Source organism: Euprymna scolopes, chromosome 33, assembly GCF_053919585.1.
Source record: "Euprymna scolopes isolate OS-2025 chromosome 33, ASM5391958v1, whole genome shotgun sequence".
NCBI classification, from domain to species: Eukaryota; Metazoa; Mollusca; class Cephalopoda; order Sepiida; family Sepiolidae; genus Euprymna; species Euprymna scolopes.
The window spans coordinates 41,419,198-41,436,828 of NC_136514.1; positions in this window are offsets into that span (position 1 = coordinate 41,419,198).

A 17,631-nucleotide genomic window follows, 5' to 3' on the forward strand; every position below is an offset into this window, starting at 1 on the left:
TTTTTTTCCCTGTACCAACATTCGGTAAATCGTGTCCTCATTTCTCTTATTACTGAAGAAATCCTAGGCAACCGACCATACAAACGGCTAATTATGTAAGGGAGGTCAGTTTAAATTTAACACTGCCCGGTGCATTATATTTTAAATTCCATCTAATTTTCAAAAGTTTTACTGGTAAACGATAAAACAGAAACAACTCCGCGACTGTTCTAAAAAAGTTTTCTTGATTTGTTCCGAGAGAGCAGATTCCCATATAACATTCAGACAATTTCCTTATAATTTTGGTATGATGTAAAACAATCAAACCAAACACGATGATTAAATATTTAGAGCAGGAAGACTATTTGTTTCTAAAAATTACTGGATTCGACATTAAATAACCAAAACTAACTTATGTTCTGTAAATCAAACTAAACCAAACTAAACCATACACCACGACTAAATATTTGATAATGTAGAAAAGACTTGGAACGTAAAACTTTGTGAAAATAATAAATTTTACATTAAATAAAACGAAAAAATGATATGTCATAAAACTAAACAATAATAATAAAGAATCCTTTAAAAATCTTTGAAGATATTAACAATTATTACTTTTTCATAATTGAATTTGACATTAAAATACCGAAAATAGTTCATATACCATAAATGAAAACAACTGAACCTTATAAATAATTATTTGAATATAAAAGAACTTGAGAAATAAAATATTTTTTTCCCAAAATTACTGGATTAAGGATTATAAAGATGAAGGACGACGTAACTAATTCGATTAATAAATATTTGAAATAGATAAAGAACTTAACGTATAAAAAATATGTTGGAAAATCATTTAATCCGGTATAAATAATGATTGATATTCTGTCAAAAAAAAAAAAAAAATACATAAACAAATCCTCATCTTTTTTCATCATCATCATCATCATCATCATCATCATCATCATCATCATCATCATCATCATCTTCTTAATCAAAATCATCTCTTAATCATCATCACTATTATCGTCATCATCATTTTGTACTTTGTCTTAATGATCATTTTTTCATTTGTCATCATCATCATCACTACCGTCGTCATCATCATCATCATCATCATCATCATCATCATCATCATCATCATCATCATCTTCTTCTTCTTCTTCGTCTTCAACATTATCATTTTCTTAATCAAAATCATCTTCTTAATCATCATCACTATTATCGTAATCATCATTTTTTACTTTGTCTTAATGATCATTTTTTATTTTGTCATCATCATCATCATCATCTTTTTCTTCTTCTTTCTTTTCATAAACGGTCTTCTTCACAAATACTTTCAGTTAGGGACGTTGATAACTTTCACGCCCCCCCCCCCCGAAATATTCAATATCATCATGGAATGTATTCTTCATAGGATGACATTCGAGAAACAAATTTCAACAATGTTATCACAAACAATACTCACGATACTTAACGAACAAACAAACAACATTACTAACAATTCGTCCGCTCTAATTAAGGTTTTTATTAATGTATATGAATTTAAATATCAATTCTGAGACTGTATCACTGATAGTGAAAATACATAGATATACGTAGCCTTAACCACCACAACATTGCCAAGGATGTAAACGATGCACTCATTCGAAACTAGCGATATTGATCACAATTTATAACATCATGTTACATGACGAAATAGGTCAGCTTTTTAGTCTTGTTACCTGAATCCAACATCTTTTTTAACTTCTTTTTCGCTAGTTTTCTCTGTTATGCACCGCTTTATCGAGCACCTTTCATTTCGGTTTTTAGATTCTGCCCCAAAATAATAGTAATGAAACTGGGGTTACATGTTATCTGAAATTGAATAAATAAGTTTTGGTGTTCGTTAATAATTACGGGTCAAGTTATAAATCATTTGAAAATAATTATGATACATACAACTATTTATATTAGGGAGGTTTTAAATGATACTCGAGATAATAAAAAAAATAAAAAAGCAAATATTTATTTCAACCGGGCCAATATGGAGGTCTGAGTCATCTGACTAACTCGATTTATTCCATTAAACACTATAGCGCTAGTGAAAATTTCTGTGGTACCCCCGTTCTGTAATGCCCTAAACACGTGTTTATTTTGCTTAATGGCTAATCCAGCCCTGGTTTAACTTTACAGCGGTCTAATTTTCGGTCTTAATTCAGAAAGCTACTTGTAGAAAATATTTCCATTTGAGAATCGATGCCTCCGTTATGTCTCGAAAGACAAAGGATACCATCTGTGAGGGCAGCTGCGCATATCATTGTGAGGCAAGGGTTGCTCAATCACCAAACACACCTCTCTTGAATCGACACTGTTTGAGTCAAGTGCCAACGAGAAGTCCAGGACGACTGGAAACAATGCCGAGATAAGCGGAAAGCACATACAGCAGATGGAAGTCCCAAACGGTCACTCATTTTAGAACTGACCAGGTTAAACGTTGCTTAACTTTGGTGATCCAGCGGGGACAGGTGTGTCAACGTGATAATGCCGTATATGAGAATACAGCTCTTACAAAACTCCTCTTGAGCTGCACATCAAAATAAAAAAAGCAATCCGACAAAAAAACTAATTTCAATAAACGTGTAAAACAAGTAAAAAAATGCTAGCACAGGTAACTATTCATACTACAAGCGTTATCTAAATTCCGCGAAAATATTTACAAATATCTAAGCATTGTATTCTTTATGAAGATTGATCCAAACGGATCCAAAAATACTGAAGACATAAGTAAATACCCATCGATTGGTTATTGTTTGAAAGCGAAACACACATATGGAAATAATACACTGACAAAATTTTCAGTTGTATTTAACGATTTATAGATATGTATGCATACTTACATACAAATACGTTATATACATACGCATACACACACATACGCACATACACACGCACACACACATATATATATATAATGATTGCAACGTCTTGTCGGACGAGTGCCACTCTCTCAGACACTAAAAATCCATAAACCCAAAAATGACTTCCATCGCCACAGGACCATTTTAATAGACAAATGCCTGAGGGAGTATCTATACACAGATGATATTACAGAGTCTTAGCTTTGTACGACAGCTAAGTCTCTCTCTCGGTTCAAAATGTTGAGATTCAGCAACAAGCAAGAGCAAGACAGCCAGCAACAAGTTAAACTGCAGACCAGCTTAATGCGGGTACTGGTCTCCCGCTTTATGGTTTTTAAAATTTTGGTGCTCCTAGAAAGGTTGCCTTCACCACGACTTATGGGAGCCCTCTCGAGCCCAACACGCACAAACACACACGGTGCTAGTTGGCCATTGACCCCGAACAAGGGTTCATTCGCCCTTTGGAAGGTCTTGTTTTTAGCCCTTCAGGGAAACTAGCCTCCCTCCTCACTAAACGTCTATAAATATATATATATATATATATATATATATATATATATATATATATATATATATACGAGGGTCGTGCAATAAGTAATGCCTCTGTCCCTCTTCCATTTGTCTGACCTAGCTGAAATTTTGCATGTGCAATGATTTATATCTCTAAGGGCTATGTGACAAATTACAGCTCTGAACTAATTGTGGCTTCTGTTTTATAGATGTTTGAACAGAGTCAGGTGTGAAATGAATTATTCACTTTTGAGCAGTGATCCGGTTTTTGTATTTGAAAGCACGCACACCACAGGACACTTTTGATGAAATGAAAGAAACTTATGATAATAATGCCCCACCATATGGCCTTGTAAAACGCTGGCATCGTGAATTAAAAACATGACAGGAAGTCTGTGGAAACAGTTCCCAAACCTGGTCGCCTCCCTTCTGCCATTGATGAGGCATCTGTCCGTCAAGTTGAAGCTGCCATTTTGGAAGATCGGCGCCTTACTATTCGCCAAATAGCCCAAGATGTCAAGATTAGTATAGGGTCTGTGGAAACAATCATTCATGACCATTTGCATATGCATAAGGTGTCTGCCAGATGGATTCCCAGGTTGCTCACACCATTCCAGAAGCGAGAACGCGTTGAGTGCTCTAGGAGGAATTTGGAGATGTGCCAAGAAGATGAGTCAAAATTTTTTAAAAGAATGATTACACAGGATGAAACCTGGGTCCATCACTATGATCCAGAGACCAAAGCCCAGTCAATGCAGTGAAAGCATTTGGATTCACCACCACCAAAGAAAGCAAGGGTGCAGCCCTCCGCTGGCAAGGTCATGCTCACAGTCTTCTGGGACCAGGACGGAGTAGTGATAACAGATTTCCTGACAAAGGGTACCACAATTACAGGAGCATATTTTGCTTCACTTTTGAGGAAATTAAGGGAAGCTATCAAAATCAAGAGGCGGGGCAAGATCAGAAGAGGTACCCTCCTCCTGCAGGACAACGCTCCGGTCCACAAGTCGCATGTAGCCAGATTACAAGCACGTGTGGTTATGAAATCCTTCCCCATCCTCCCTACTCTCCTGACCTTGCACCATCTTACTTCCACCTCTTCCCAGCGATGAAGTTGTTTTTGAAAGGAAAGCGTTTCCCAGATGATGCAGCCTTTATTTCTGAAGTCACGTCGTGGTTGGAGAACCAACCTGTGGTGTTCTGCAAAAACGGTCTCCAGAGCTGCATCAAACGATGGGAGAAATGCATAACTCTGGATGATTCCCATGTAGAGAAAGACTAATAACTGTGCCAAATTTCGTTGTTCTACTGCTATGGGAACAGTGTCAGGGGCATTACTTGTTGCACAGCCGTTGTATATATATATATATATATATATATATATATATATATATATATATATATATATATATATATATAAGAAAAGAATTTAAAATTTATTCGACAGGATACTCCAAAACAATTTTCAAACCGCCCATTCCGCGGAGTTTCAAATAATGCCACTCTTGCTATTACCAGAGGACAGTAAGAAATTAACAAATTATAATTGTAGTAAAGCTAAATTTGGCTGGTTGATGCATTAGATAAAACAACAATTTATGAGATTTAGTTATAAATTGCAAAAGCTGTCAATTAAAAAATATACATGAAAAAAAAATGGAAAATGTGGAAAAAGAATTAAGGACAGACCGGAAATTAAATAAAAGTGTGAATGATTATTTCCATATTGGTAATCTGAGAGGCGAATAAAAAATCCTTTAAAGAAAAAATAGTCAGAATTTTAGGTCCAATGATTTAAAGAGTCAAAGTGCGAAACCATCTAGTTGTCTGTATTAAGCTTTTATATTTGGTTTGGATTAGTTCATTAATATATATATATATATATATATATATATATATATATATATATATATATATATATATATATGTGTGTGTGTGTGTGTGTGTGTGTGTGTGTGTATGTATGTGTGTATATATATGTATATATGTATATATATATATGTATATATGTATATATACATATGTATATATATTTATATGTATATATATGTACATATATATGTATATATATATATATATATATATATATTATGGCAATAGAGTTTAGTTTCCTAAAAGTACATCCAATGAAAACACATATGTCTACCAAAAAGTGCTCAATGAGTAAACAGAGTAGGTATATGAAATTTATTTATACAAATATTGATGGGTACATATGTGCACACATGTTTCTGTAATCACCCGTCATTGGGGAGATTACGTCTTCAGGCCAAGAGGTCAAGGGTAATTCTTGGCTTGAAGACGTAATCTCCCCAATACTGTTGTACCCGGCCGTTTTTTTTGGCCGTCCGTAGCTTCCTTAATTAAAAAACAACTTGTTAAAAAAAAATGAAACGTATATATATATATATATATATATATATATATATATATATATATACGTATGAGGTGAATAATATATATATATATATATATATATATATATATTATTCACACAGCGAAACAACGCTGCAGCGCAGGAGTATAAAATTCGTACTTTTGTGACATAGGCTTGGATTAAAATTTTTTTGGATGATCACATCATTTCTTCGCGAAGAAATAGGTCCGTTCTATAATCGGATTTCGCCGCGGTTTCCACCAAGTTTAAGCGAAATTTTCGTCTATCTTTTTCAGTAGTTTTCTTTCCACGTGATAGGAATGCTTAGTCAGGTGATTACTGCCTTCCATAGTTGTTGTTGTTTCATCAAACATTCACGAGAAACGCCATCAATGATTTCCCACACTCTGTTTCTGTGCCTAAACCTTAGCGTAGATTTCATGAACAAAGCTACTTCCTTAGAAATGCACACCAGATAAACTCTCTTCCGTTTACCTGCTTTCCAACTAACTATTATATGGCCGTCTTGAAGTCCAATGTAAACAAGTTCTTGATGAGCCCTTCCCCTTAGGTAATTAAATTTACCAAATTTACACTTCTAACGATTGCCATATTTTCCTTTTGACTACTGTACTCTCTTTAACCCTCATCCTCGAGTGGTCTCTGGACCTTGATAAGTAGTGATTACCTTGTAAAGAAAATCACGCTGGCCTGCATTGGATAGGACTGATACCGCTATTTTGTGACAATGTTTACCTGGAAGCGCTTCTAAGCTACTGCGCCACGGGCCCCGAATGTCGGTCAAGGTTAGATTTTGAGGTCTTACAAATGCAATTTGGGGTTTTGTTTTATCTTCTATGGTCGGGTCCGTACCGAATATTATTCTATATCATTTTAGTTTTTGGAATCCTGTAAGATGAGGCTTCATTATTTAAGTATGTGGTTTCAGAGTTTAGGTATGCATTTTTTGTGTGGACTGCTGTCCTCATCTTCATAGTTTTATAATGCTTCATATCCAAGAATTCCCTCCCTAAATAAATAACATATAAGACTAAACCTTCACCGACTTCGTATGAATTTAATGTGTTTTACACGAGAATGTGGGGTTGAAAGTAATAGACCTTGCATGGTAGCGAATAGGTACGACCGAAGAAGACATGTTAAGGCAAAGCAGACAGTGTGAAGCACGATATTCGCCAGCTCGATGCAGAAGTTCGACTCGTTTAATAACAAGAAGGACAACAAGAAAAATATTAACAGCCAAAGAGAAGTTCGTCTTTCTTGACTTTTGAAAAAAAAAATATTTCCAAAGATGTGATTCTTCAGCGATATTATGATGTGGTGAACATGCAAATTTTTACAACGGAGACATCAAAACACGTTTCTTTTCTTCGTCATTTCCCTTTGGTCGTCCCTTCAACTGTTGACAAATAATTTTTTTTTTGTTCTTTAATTCTTTAGTATTTTGTTTGATTCTTCCAATTTTGTTGTGTATGTGTTGCATGTTTTCTGGTTCCATTCGTATGTAAACATTTTTTTTTTTTTTTGGCTATTTCTATTGCACGATTTCTTGTGGCATTCTATATCTATCTCGCATTTTCTCGTTCTCCCTCTCTTTAACCCCCCCCTCACCCTCTGTCTTCTCTCTCTCTCTCTCGCTCTCTCTCGCGCTCTCTCTCTCTCTCTCTCTCCTTCTGCTCTTCTGTCACTATGCACATATATACATGTGCGTATTAATTTCTTTGGAGATTGTTGTAAGCTTGTCGTTAACTTCTGTCAAATATAATTTTTCTTTTATGATAGTTTCTGATCAGCCAATTTTGTTTTCATTCCTCAGCGACATTTCTTACTTTTAAAGAACAACACACACACACACACATACAACAAGCACGTGCGCGCTCGCACACACATACACACACACATACACATATATACTGACATAAGTCCCTGAGTAAATACATATCATGGGCCTATTTTATCAGTAGATCAATGAATGTAAAGTTCTAAAAACTTATCGAATGATCAAGCGTAAGGGAATGAAATACTACATGCTCAACGACATACAGTATTTTTCTACAACGAGGGATGAATCAGAGCGTCTTCAATACATGATCGTAGAATAGCAATTTAAAAAAGTCTTCAATCATCATGATGATAAAACACACACGCACGCACATAAAATTTATTAGGTATTTTCCAATTCATATAGAACCACAGAGCACACGCACCTATATATATATATATATATATATATATATAGAGAGAGAGAGAGAGAGAGGGAGAGAGAGAAAGAAAGAGAGAGAGAGCTAGATAGATAGATATAGATATACAGGTGTACCGAGAAAATTGTCGCTCTAGAAAAGACGACATGATTCCATTTCCGTCTGATGAAAACGGTTTCTTTTTTTTTTGCTGACCATCTACTGGTTGGCCAGTTGTGTACAAATCGCAATAGCGATAGGAACCTTCGTTCATGTCCGAAAGTGACGCAATGTTCAACAAGTTAGATCGGAGATGCGCCGCTGCAAAACTCGTGCCTTCTACTGATCCAATTTATGACAGCAGGACCATTGCCAGCACCTTAGAAACGCATCGCTGAATTCCCACAAAAAAAAACCCAAAAATGGTGAGGTGCCCATGGTGATGAAAACAAAGTTTCCGATCACGGTTATTGTCTTTGGTGTGGTTTTAAGTGAAGGCCACACCATGCCACCGCACATCTTCGAAGTCAGCTTGAAAGTCAACACCAAAGTGTCCATCGATATGTTGAAGAATATGATGATCACCTGGTGTAATCAGGTGTCTGTTGACAGATCCTGGACGTGACAGTTAGACTTAGCACCGTTCCATAAATCCAAAGAAACACAAGCTTCACTTTAGAAGGAGTGCTACGACTTTGTACTCTTCTTTTCACTAGTCAACATCCTCCCCTGACCTGAGTCTGCTGAACTACTTCGTTCAATCATAGGCCGATAACATCACCAACATGAGCTCCCGCAACACCAAAGCCAGCCTGATCGCCGCTATCCGCCGAGCTATCGCTGGAGCTCGTGGAAAAGGCATGCTTCCAGTTTCGGACCAGTATAAAGGTAGTGATTGAGGCAAATTTGTGTATATATATATATATATATATATATATATATATATATATATATATATATATATATATATGTGTGTGTGTGTGTGTGTGTGTGTGTGTGTGTGTGTGTGCGTATATACGTTGATGTATAAGTAGTAAAAAACAGGATAAAATGTGCTCAATATGTTAATTGAGCTGAATATGTTTTTTTTTATTTTACAACCTCAAAATATTAACTTAGTCCATTACAATGGTTTCTGCAGACAAGGAATACCCTGCCTGTCTCTTTAGATGGTAAAAAGTTTTGAGTTTTATCATCTGAATAAACAGACAGAAAATTATATAAGATATTGATTGCACTATGAAACCATACTGAAGTTGTTTGTTCTTTATTATTGTTGATCTCAATTTAAAAATTCCTAGAATAATCAATGTTTCGGTGATCATTTAGCACTTCACCTTTACTCCATTGAAGATGTCAAACCTTCTATTTCATCTGATGAAATGTCTTTGGCAGCAGTCAGAATAGCATTCCAGAGGTCATTCTTGGTGTTGTACTGCCTTTCCCCGGAGTAAATATTTTGTGTCAAGATGCTTCACAGATTTTCGCATTATTTTCAAATGTCTGGCAAAAACTCTCTCCACATATTTAGTGGCTATCCTTGCAGAATGAGACGGTGCATAATCATGCATGAATATCATCTTTTTCCGGAATGCCAAGTTCTTCTTTTTGTGCCAGGATTGTAAGTGTTACTTAATGAAGTCAATGTAGAGATTGGCGGTAATTTTCACTCCATATGCGACTCTGAATCGTCCTACCAGCTCATTATGAATGATTACAGCACAAAAAACACTCCACCACCTCCTTGTTTACGCCTGATCCTTTGGGAACGTAGACCCTCATTATGGTATCATCCTCCTTTCCACCCATCGGGTCCGTCAAGGGTCGCTCGACACATATCGGTGAACAAAACAGTTCGAAAATTCACCTTCATGTGATCTCTTGCCCACTCCATCCTCTTTTTCTTGTGGGTATCCTTCAATTGAGGGTGGACCTCTGGCTTTCCACATCTTGCAATCCTCCTCAGGATATGGCAACGAGTTGATTTGGGCGGATCAGGAACGCTAACCTTTTCAAAAACTTGTTTGTTAGTTTCAAGTGGGTTACGGAAAATTTCTCTCTTGATCTTGCTAATTGTTCGACTTAACACATTATTTCTTACGAATTTTTCCTTTTTCAGAACGTCCTTTGTAAAGTTGAGGGTTAGTACAATATTTTTGGATTGTACGATGATCACGGTGAAATTATTTGGCAATTTCTAAGGTGAAAATCTTTAAGTAATTTTAGACTTCTCAGCTTGAATTAAAGCACATTTACGTTCCATCTTGCATATAAAGTTGGCACGCTGAAAAACACTGCAAGTCACCAAAATGGCTGCCGCTTGCTTGCTCTTGCGCAGATCAGATTAAAATTTTATATCTGCGCATAACCTGCGAAGTTTCACGAATTTTCATTGAAAACTATCGGAGTTAGAACAAAAATATCGATTTGCATATAATTCTGACACGGGGTATATATATATATATATATATATATATATATATATATATATATATATATATATATATATATATATAACCGTTTTTTCTTAGTTACACATGCTTCCGCTATGGCAATCAATTAAACGATCCGATAATTTCATCACAGCATACATATTTGAAAAGTTCATTATGGGGAATAAAAACATTTCACATCTATATGGTATGATGAAATTATCGTCCGTTTAATCGATTCCAATAGTGGAAACATGTGTAACGAAGCAGATAAAGCGGTAATTAAAAAACAATTTTTTGCTCTACAATAGTACTGACCAACTTTTAAAAGTTTCTTTTACTAATTATCATTTAATTACTATATATATATATATATATATATATATATATATATATATATATATATATATTGAATATTGAAATGCTCATTTTTAATTGTATAGGACGAAACTACATGAAAATTTTTGAAGATTATAATACTATTCCATGGTAAAAGTTTGGTGAAAAAATATGTGTATTTTCAAACAAATAACATATTCCCGAAATTGCCTACGTTTGTACATATAGTCTCCTGGTAGGCAGCTTCAGTTTTGCTACTTCAGTTGCCTTTCCTTGTGGCCTTCCTAAGCCACTAATATATATATATATATATATATATATATATATATATATATATATATATATATATATATATATACATATATATATACATATATATATATTATGCATATATATATATATATGTTGTTTTAACAAAAAACAAGACTTACAAGAATGGGTTAATAGCAACAACTAGAGTATTTCATTGTTAGTTACGATTGTTTCAAGACTATTCGGTCAAATTCAAACAGTATGTCGTTTGAAAATTTTCATAAGAATAGCCTTCCTTCAAACTTGTTAAATAAAAAACACTTTAACAATAAAACATTATGGAAACCAATTACTTTACAAGGAAAAGAAAACAAGCGAAAGTATTTTACCTATATCGCATCCTTGCAAAGATTTTTTAAAGATTTATATATTTACCTATTTTATATATATATATATATATATATATATATATATATATATATATATATATATATATATATATATATGTATATATATATATCGACCGATATCGTTATCGACCGGTGTTAATCGTGACACCCTGCACTGATGGTTTCTCGAAAGGAGGAAACACTAGTGTCTGTAAATATTTTATAATTATTATAGTAAATAATTATATACACAGTGTATCGCAAAAGTGAGTACACCACCTCATATTTCTTCAAATATTTCAGTATATCTCTTCAAGGGGCAGCACTGAAAAAAATGATTTTTTGACACAATGAAAAGTTGTTAGTCTGCAGAATATACAGGGTGACCCCCCCCAAAAAGGGCCCCAACTCTAATTAGGCCCCGTTTCCTAGTGTTTTTTTTCCGAATGAAATGAAACTTTGGTAATAACTAGTTTATTATATTCAAAACATCACATCAACACACTAGGGTATTTTGCCTTTTTTTTTCTTCGTTGAGTGTAAAATGCTCAGAAAAACAATTGAATGTCCTCTGTTTTTTTTTTTGGGTCACCCTATATAACTGAGCTAATTATTTTTCCATCAAAATAACTCAAAATATAGATATTAAAAGCTAAATCTCTAGCAACAAAAGTGAGTACGGTCCTAGGAAACTACACCGCTAAAAAGTGAGTACAATCCTAAAAAAAACTACACCTCTAAATGTTTAAACTATGTAATGCGTGTTTCCCTACAAAATGTCATGTGACTCATTAGTGTAAATATATGCCATGTGTCCATAGAGGGCAGGTGTATTCACATTTATGATGCAGCTATCACACTCTTCCTTACCAGTCACTGAAGGTTCTAACATGGCAGCAGATAGCAAGGAACCTCTCTGGGACCTTCAAGAACGTATTGTTGCGCTATATAAAGATGGGCAAGGCTACAAGAATATCGCTTATACTTTGAAACTGAGCTGCAGCACAGTGGCTAAGATCATCTAACATAAAAGAGCAGGGTTACCCAGAACAGGTCTCGGGTAGGTCGCCAAAGGAGCTGAGCGCACGTGCTGAGAGTCACATCAAATACTTTCTTTAAAAGTTCGGCGTAGGAATGCTGTTAGCATCACTGCAGAGATTAAAGATTTTAAGGCTCTGTCTGTTAGTGTATAGACCATACGCTGCACACTACATCAGATTAGTGTGCATGGCTGCCACCCTAGGAGGAAGCCTCTTCTGAAGGCAATGCACAATAAAACCCGCAATCAGTTTGCTGAAGACATGTCAACAAAGCCCAATAGATTACAGAAGCCATGCCCTTTGGTCTGATGAGACGAAATTAAATTTCTTTGGTTTCGAAGGATTTAAGCATGTTTGGCGGCGACCAGATGAGAAGTACAAAGATAACTATGTCGTTTTATAACCGTGACTTAATTTTGGATAAAATACAAATGATATACGTATATAAGCCAAATTTCAACGCAATCTTATCCAATTTAGATAAATATTTAATTGTTACAAATTAATTTCGGCGTTATAAGACACGCCAAAATATTAATTTTAAACTGATAAATATGTGTTTATTCTATATAATATTGCGATGTAATTTCGCTTATAAAAGTATGTCATACGTGTTTTATTTTATAATATATATATGTTCATATATATATACATATATATATATATATATATATATATATATATATATATATATATATATGCGTGTGTGTGCGCGTGTGTTATTTGTTTTTATTTTTGCGGTACGTTTTGAATGAATTCAATTATTTACGAAAGTGCATTTTATACCTAAATGCGAGTTGGGAATACTTTTCTCTTTAAGCAATTTGGTACCCCCAAATATATTGTTTGTTTGTTTTTTTAAATTTTAAATATAATTACCCATTTACATGTGTTTCGTCGTCTACGACTCATCAGAGTGGCTGAATTTCGCAAGATTCAACCACTCTGAATCTCGCTAAATTCCCACACTCAGATGAATCGTAGATGACGAAACACGTGTCAGTTGATCATTACATCTTAAAAACAATATATATATATATATATATGAATTTATATATATATATATATATATATATATATGTATATATGTATATATATTTACTTTGCTTAATATATGCAGTCAATCGTGTAATTTTCCAAGAGACAATATAGCTATTTTCTCCCTTAATTTGCCTAGAATATGTATTCAAAAATTATCCATTCCTTGGTTTTGGCCATTATCATGCACCCCCCCCCCCGATATTTGTGCCGATATCATGCACACACACACACACACACACACACATATATATATATATATATATATATGTGTGTGTGTGTGTGTGTGTGTGTGTGTGTGTGTTTATGTGTGTGAACACTTTCTTTTGCCTCAGTATATTTTAGATGTTACTATTCACGTTGCCCATTTTTTTCCTATTTCACTAGCAAAATCTCTTTTACACGGTTGGTGTTTGTTTTTCTATTCTACCTTCATAGATTTTCCTTTTTTTTTTACTTAAATCTTTCGACTTATCCGCCTTTATTCTCCTTTCCATATTTGTGTGTTTTTGCTGTTCAACGTTGTGTCTTCTCTTTGAATTCTTCTTAATAATATCACCTCATCAAGCTGGTCGACTGTCACGAGAAACTTCCCACGAACGCTTCCTGTATCTTTTGTGCGACAACAAAGCGTCCTCCATTCGCCTGTGCATCATATATATATATATATATATATATATATATATATATATATATATATATATATATATATGTGTGTGTGTGTGTGTGTGTGTGTATTTATATATACATAAATATATATATTCATGCATATGCCCCTATGTGTCAATATGTATCTCTCCCCCCCTCTCTCTCTCTCTCTCTCTCTCTCTCTCTCTCTATATATATATATATATATATATATATATATATATATATATATATATATATATCTTTCAATTCACTGGTCGAATTTCGAAGTCACCACTTTTGCAAAGAGACCCACCGTTTATATCTTTTGGCGTCTCGTATTTTTTCCCAATACGTCATTGCATCTCCATGGCAGGCTTCCTTCTATTCATCTGTGTTGGATATGAACTCATATTATTAGGTTGGGAAAATCCAGTTCTTTCCGAATGAATACTCCATAATGGGACAAAAATAAAAATTCCTTTCTTATAAATCGGTGTCTCTTTTACAGGCCAAGGTCAGAAGAGGTAAACCCACTCTCACAACAGATACAGTACTTTGCTCTCCGCCAAAAGAGCGGATAATGTTAAAATGCATCTTGTTTTGTCGTCATTACATATGCGCGACTTAATCACAGACGGTCATACATAGGTTTCAAGTAGTATTTTCTTTTGTCTAGCAAGGATTACTTGCAGTGCCTTTTTCTCTGAGCTGTAACGCCTAAGTATGATTTTTTTTTATTTGATCTTCAGTCTTCAAGTGCAGTTTCCTTCGTTTGAAATACTTAAGTGTAAAATTGCCTATTTTATTCAGCGAAGCTTAATTTTGAAATAGCATTTCGATCTCTCATGATTTAGTTTGAAATAACATTTTCTTCGGTTGCCCAGGCTTAAAGCTGAAATGTTTAAACCAGCAAATCTTTAGCTTCGCTATCTGCATGATCAGCTAACTAGTTTCTTTCCTTTGATGAAAAGAGCCTTACATTTTTGAAACTCCACGGTATGAGGATATTTCAGCACACATCTTTCTTGGAGGTTTTCGGTTGAAAAATAAATTTTTGCATGTAAATCTCCGGTTGACAGTCTTTGTTTATGTTTATAGTATTAAGCTCTACTCCTGCCTGTAGTATTAAGGTTTTTTTTTTTTTTAATTTTTGGGTCGGATAAATAATCACAGTAATACTTATATTGGACTGGAGCTTACACCAGCACTAGATCAGTAAACTTCCCCCAATTGTTGCTTGAGTATATATATATATATATATATATATATATATATATATATATATATATACTAGCTGTACCCTGCCACGCGTTGCTGTGGCTCAAATTGGCGCAATGGAAAAAGTTCCAAAATGAGAAAAAGCATGTTTCTTATAGGTTTAAATTTCCATTTTGCATGGGTACACAGTTTTTGTTGTTCCATTTTCTTAGCTGATATAGAGATTTTCCGGTTTGGTGACTCTTGAATATGTAACATAAATTGTCCATGTGAACAAACAGTCAGTGTGTAACTGTAAGGCCCACAATTGTAAAGATTGTTCCCTGTGCTTTGTTGATGGTTATTGCAAATGACAATAAAATTGGAAAGTGCAATTTGCTAAAGTGTAATGATGTATCCGGTGGAATCATAGGAATGCATGGAATGAAGATATATTCATCTGTGAAAGGTCCTGTTAAGATTGATGTTTCTATGATATTGTTTGTTATTTATTTTTTTTACTTCAAGCTATGTACCATTGCAAAGCTTGGATTGGTTTATATTTCACAACATGATAATTAGTACACCAAATTTCAGTTACAATGCATGCGGTGGCATCCCTGGCAAATATAAATGTTGGATAATTAACCACTTTATCTGCTTTCACAACAGTGTCGATGGATTTGTATTTGACTACCTCACTTGGAATTTTACATTTAATTATAGCGTTAAGTTCATGGGCATCTTTGTATTGACCTGCAAGAATAGCTCATTCACTCAGTCAAATGGAATTCTTATATTTTGAATATCTGCAAAAACCTTTTAAACTAACTATTCTTTTGATGAAATAAAATTACAGAAATTACAGAAGTTAAAAGTCAAAGAATTTTGCCCTTAACTCTGATCAGCTGGCACTTTTTCGTACCCAATTTCCCACAAGTGATGCAAAAGTTTTTGTGAGGATCGAACAGTCTGCAACTGGACATGCATATTTTGAGTTAAGTTTAATGTCTTCACATGGAACAAAAAAGTAGAGTATTTGAGGCAAGCATTTATTTCATCTTCTGGTGTTGATTGAAGAATAACAGGTAACATTTGTCTGAAATCGCCTGCAAGCAATATTACTGAATTCCCAAATGGTCTGACATTGCCACGCAAATCTTGCAAGGATCGACCAAGAGCCTCAAGTGATTTTTGCGTACCATTGTGCATTCATCCTAAACAATAAGTTTGCATTTCTGCAATATTTTTCCCCATATTGGATGTTTTGGAGATGTTGAAGATGAGATTTTTGAAAAGTTGAATGTTTTAAAGTAGAATAAATAATTCTTCTACTTGGCAGCAAGGTCGCAGGTATTCCTCATGCAGCAAGGGCTAAGGCTATGTCATTTTGTTACCAAATGGCTTCCAAAATCAATTTAATTAGAAAGGTTTTACCAGTTACTGTTGGTGCTGTTCAAGGTAGCAGTAATTTCCAAATAACTTCTATTCTCACAGTCAGTAAATTAGGTGATTAAAATAGGATTTATCCATGTTTTGTACAATGCCTTATTCACTGTAATTAATTTAGGAGACTAAAATAGGATGAGGGGTTAGAGATGGACAGATAGAGAGGAAGATATATAGATAGAAAAGAGACAGTGAGAGGAAAATAGAGAAAGAGAAGGAGATAGAGAGATAAAGGGATTCATAGATAAACAGAGAGAGAGGTGGAGTGTTAGAAACAGAGAGGGATGAAACAGAGGAAAGGAGAGAGATAGAGGGAGTTAGAGAGAGAAAGGGTCTCAAAGAGAGATGGAGAGGGTGATATATAGAGAGAGATAGATTGAGAGAGGGAAAGGGAGAGATGGATAGAGAGAGATTTTGAGAGAGGGGGAGAGAAACAGAAGGTGAACTACACTTCACCGTTTTTTTCCTCGTTCAGTAGAGAAGAAATCTTTCGAGACTGAGGCAATTTTAATGTGTTGTTATTATCTAGAGTACCCCTTTTTTGGGGGGGGGACTAGATTTTCCTCGCATTAGAAACCGACCGGGTTATCTGTACTTTCACTTAACAAATTAATAAAAGAAAAACATATTGTAAAATTTGAATTTAACAGGAAAATACTATTTTAAAAAATAGCACGGTAACATAAGTGCATAAGTGCCACTTTAGGTACTCCTTTGGCGTTGAGTTCCATGGCGACCAGCATAATTATTTAATGGTCGCTCCCTTAGCCCCCACCTCCCAGTCAAGGCTAATCCATGCGCATGTAACATTTTTTTTTATTTACTGACGTTGGCTTAGTAACTAAACGATTTATTGATAATTTCGTAACCCTAAAACGCATGCCGGAAGATTTAAATTGGT